Raw genomic sequence first — 4,967 nt, 5'->3', positions numbered from 1 at the left:
GACGCTTATTCAGAGCTCGGCTTCTGCTCCAGAGCCACCGGAGAGAGGAGAGAGTTAATACATCTGAGCTTTTTTATTCATAAAAACATCAGGGTGTAATTTAATCAAACACTTCTACACTGTAATTTAGATATTTTTAACTCATGTACTGATTTGCACATCATCAAGAAGGTGAAATAAGACATTATGAGGAAGTGCACGTGACTCCGCCCATTACTGTTGATGAATACTTGCTAATATTGAGGTGCCAATACTTTGTGCAGGTACAGGTGACTCGTAATGTGGAACATTCTGTCAAAATATTATGTGGTTATATAAACTGATTGATTTATTCATTATATATAATTATATATCACAATATAATTACACTTTAATAACATTTAAAAAGTGTCCGCATTTAATCGCAATATACATAATTATTATTACTAATATTATATTACGACTATTATTATTTATATATATACACAATATTTCAATAGTATTTATATCTTTATATATATTCTAATCATATCTATATGTAAATGAAAGTGTTTATACACTGTATGATTTTCCTTTATAGGAATGTGTTATACTTTATTACAGATGATATTCCAGTGTTTAATATATTATTAAACATATTATTAGTTGTAATGTAATATTTATTAATTATATTTAATTATGTTTAAATTGTGATGATAAGTGAATAGTTAAAAAAGATCCAAAATATGGGGGAGATTTAGGGTTGAATATGGGGTGGGGTTAAGGGTGAATATGGGGGAGATCTAGGGGTAAATATGGGGTGGGGTTAAGGGTGAATATGGGGTGGGGTTAAGGGTGAATATGGGGTGGGGTTAAGGGTGAATATGGGGGAGATTTAGGGGTGAATATGGGGGAGATTTAGGGGTGAATATGGGGTGGGGTTAAGGGTGAATATGGGGGAGATTTAGGGGTGAATATGGGGGAGAATTAGGGGTGAATATGGGGTGGGGTTAAGGGTGAATATGGGGTGGGGTTAAGGGTGAATATGGGGGAGATTTAGGGGTGAATATGGGGGAGATTTAGGGGTAAATATGGGGTGGGGTTAAGGGTGAATATGGGGTGGGGTTAAGGGTGAATATGGGGGAGATCTAGGGGTAAATATGGGGTGGGGTTAAGGGTGAATATGGGGTGGGGTTAAGGGTGAATATGGGGTGGGGTTAAGGGTGAATATGGGGGAGATTTAGGGGTGAATATGGGGGAGATTTAGGGGTGAATATGGGGTGGGGTTAAGGGTGAATATGGGGTGGGGTTAAGGGTGAATATGGGGGAGATTTAGGGGTGAATATGGGGGAGATTTAGGGGTAAATATGGGGTGGGGTTAAGGGTGAATATGGGGTGGGGTTAAGGGTGAATATGGGGGAGATTTAGGGGTGAATATGGGGGAGATTTAGGGGTGAATATGGGGGAGATTTAGGGGAGACTATGGGGGAGATTTAGGGGTGAATATGGGGGAGATTTAGGGGTGAATATGGGGGAGATTTAAGGGTGAATATGGGGGAGATTTATGGGTGAATATGGGGGAGATTTAGGGGTGAATATGGGGGAGATTTAGGGGAGACTATGGGGGAGATTTAGGGGTGAATATGGGGGAGATTTAGGGGAGACTATGGGGGAGATTTAGGGGTGAAAACGGGGGAGATTTAGGGGTGAATATGGGGGAGATTTAGGGGTGAATATGGGGTGGGGTTAAGGGTGAATATGGGGGAGATTTAGGGGTGAATATGGGGTGGGGTTAAGGGTGAATTTGGGGGAGATTTAGGGGTGAATATGGGGGAGATTTAGGGGTGAATATGGGGGAGATTTAGGGGTGAATATGGGGGAGATTTAAGGGTGAATATGGGGTGGGGTTAAGGGTGAATATGGGGGAGATTTAGGGGTGAATATGGGGGAAATTTAGGGGTAAATATGGGGTGGGGTTAAGGGTGAATATGGGGTGGGGTTAAGGGTGAATATGGGGGAGATTTAGGGGTGAATATGGGGGAGATTTAGGGATAAATATGGGGTGGGGTTAAGGGTGAATATGGGGGAGATTTAGGGGTGAATATGGGGTGGGGTTAAGGGTGAATATGGGGGAGATTTAGGGGTGAATATGGGGGAAATTTAGGGTAAATATGGGGTGGGGTTAAGGGTGAATATGGGGTGGGGTTAAGGGTGAATATGGGGGAGATTTAGGGGTGAATATGGGGGAGATTTAGGGGTAAATATGGGGTGGGGTTAAGGGTGAATATGGGGGAGATTTAGGGGTGAATATGGGGTGGGGTTAAGGGTGAATATGGGGGAGATTTAGGGGTGAATATGGGGTGGGGTTAAGGGTGAATATGGGGGAGATTTAGGGGTGAGTATGGGGAGATTTAGGGATGAATATGGGGGAGATGTAGGGGTGAATATGGGGTGGGGTTAAGGGTGAATATGGGGGAGATTTAGGGGTGAGTATGGGGAGATTTAGGGGTGAATATGGGGTGGCATTAGTGTTACTGTAATTACACTTACCTAAACCTAAGCGGTTCTGTGCAGAACACTGAACTTGTCGATGGGACCTCAGACAGTAAGGTGGACATTAACCTGCTGAAAAGGATTATGGGTTCTCAAGAAGACATTCATAAGGTTTGTAGAAAAATTGTGCCCTAGAAATAAATAGGAAAAATCAAGGGGGCACAAACATTTTCACTGAAACATATAGATTGTATTTCTTTATTATGATCTTTTTATTATATATATACATACATATATATATATACTGTATATATAAGTAAGTAATTGTAAAGTAAATCTGATTAAACTTTAAAATGGAATCAGATTATTTTCTGCCACCCCCTGGATTGATATAAAATGAATTGAAAACCTTTCAAAGTTTAAATACAGTGATTCACTTCTGCACCTAAATCAGCAGTACAGCTTCGGCTCTGTGAACTGGAATCCTGAAGCTGAAATGAAACACACACAGAGTCTGATTTCACCAACGCCATCTTTACATATCACAAGCAACAATCCTCTCGGGCAAATTCCTCTGTGGTCTCTCTCTCTCTCACACACACACACACACACACACACACACACACACACACACACACACACACACACAGAGACACGCCTAATTTCTCAGAGGAAATGTTTGTGGTTAAGGAAATTAAAGTGAGTTGTTAGAGTCACTTTGACTTTGATGAAGGTGCTGAGTGTGTAATTCAGCTCCAGTTATTCCTGGTGTACAATATGATGTACTTTTATATGTGGTTACAGGCTGCAGCTTGTGTCTGAGTGTGTAGTGGGACAGAAAAAATGTAAAATGAAAAAATATATATATAATTGCAAAAGATTGTCAAAAAGTCGTTCAACTATAATATCACACCACAGCACGGCGCTGTTGAGTTCTGGACTCTGATTGGTCCAAATTTCTTGATGAATTCTCAGTAACAGCAGCTCAGACTGTAGAGTACTCACTCTCTCTCTCATCTTCTACCGCTTATCTGAACTACCTCGGGTCACGGGGAGCCTGTGCCTATCTCAGGCGTCATCAGGTATCAAGGCAGGATACACCCTGGACGGAGTGCCAACCCATCACAGGGCACACACACACACACTCTCATTCACTCACACACTACGTACAATTTTCCAGAGATGCCAATCAACCTACCATGCATGTCTTTGGACCGAGGGAGGAAACCGGAGTACCCAGAGGAAACCCCCGAGGCACGGGGAGAACATGCAAACTCCACACACACAAGGCGGAGGCGGGAATCGAACCCCCAACCCTGGAGGTGTGAGGAGAACGTGCTAACCACTAAGTCACCGTGACCCCCGACTGTAGAGTAATTTTATATAATATATATACTATATATATATATAGTAATATATATACAGTTGTGTTCAAAATTATTCAACCCCCAATGCTGTAAATGGTTTTAGGGAATTTAGTGTACATTTGTAATTGTATTCAGAATGAAATCCTACAAGGACTTCTTAAAGAACCATATGCAACTAAAATGACATCAATTAGTTTTGTAATACAGTAGTAAATGTTTCTTTTGTGAATTCTTCATTGACATAATTATTCAACCCCTTAAAGACTACCACTCTGAAGAACAGAGGTTCAATGAAGTGTTTTCAATCAGGTATTGAAAACACCTGTGGATATCAGGGAGCAGCAATAAAGCCTAATAAGCACCAATTAGGCAGCTTTAAAATGACTGTGATACTCAGCTCCTTCTAGACATTTACTGGTGTGGTTACAAACATGGTGAGGTCAAGAGAATGGTCCAGGAAGACAAGAGAACAGGTGATTACTCTTCACAGGAAGGGCAATGGCTATAAGAAGATTGCAAAGATGTTAAACATACCAAGAGACACCATAGGAAGCATCATTCGCAAATTCAAGGCAAAGGGCACTGTTGAAACGCTACCTGGTCGTGGCAGAAAGAAGATGCTGACTTCGACTGCTGTGCGCTACCTGAAGCGTAGAGTGGAGAAAAGTCCCCGTGTGACTGCTGAGGAACTGAGGAGAAAAGATTTGTCAGATGTGGGTACTGAAGTTTCTGCTCAGACAATACGGCGCACCCTGCGTAATGAAGGCCTCCATGCCAGAACTCCCAGGCGCACCCCCTTGCTGTCCCCAAAGAATAAGAAGAGTCGACTGCAGTATGCCAAAAGTCATGTGGACAAACCACAGAAGTTTTGGGATAGTGTTCTGTGGACTGATGAAACAAAATTAGAACTGTTTGGGCCCATGGATCAACGCTATGTTTGGAGGAGGAAGAACAAGAAAAGAACACCTTGCCTACTGTGAAGCATGGCGGGGGGTCAATCATGCTTTGGGGCTGTTTTGCTTCTGCAGGTACTGGGAAGCTTCAGCGTGTGCAAGGTACCATGAATTCTCTTCAGTACCAGAAGATATTGGATGACAATGTGATGCAGTCCGTCACAAACCTGAGGCTTGGAAGACGTTGGACCTTTCA

The sequence above is a fragment of the Tachysurus vachellii genome, chromosome 19 (genome assembly GCF_030014155.1).
Source record: "Tachysurus vachellii isolate PV-2020 chromosome 19, HZAU_Pvac_v1, whole genome shotgun sequence".
NCBI classification, from domain to species: Eukaryota; Metazoa; Chordata; class Actinopteri; order Siluriformes; family Bagridae; genus Tachysurus; species Tachysurus vachellii.
The sequence above is the reverse complement of the archived record's forward strand: the minus strand, read 5'-3'. Positions refer to the sequence as shown.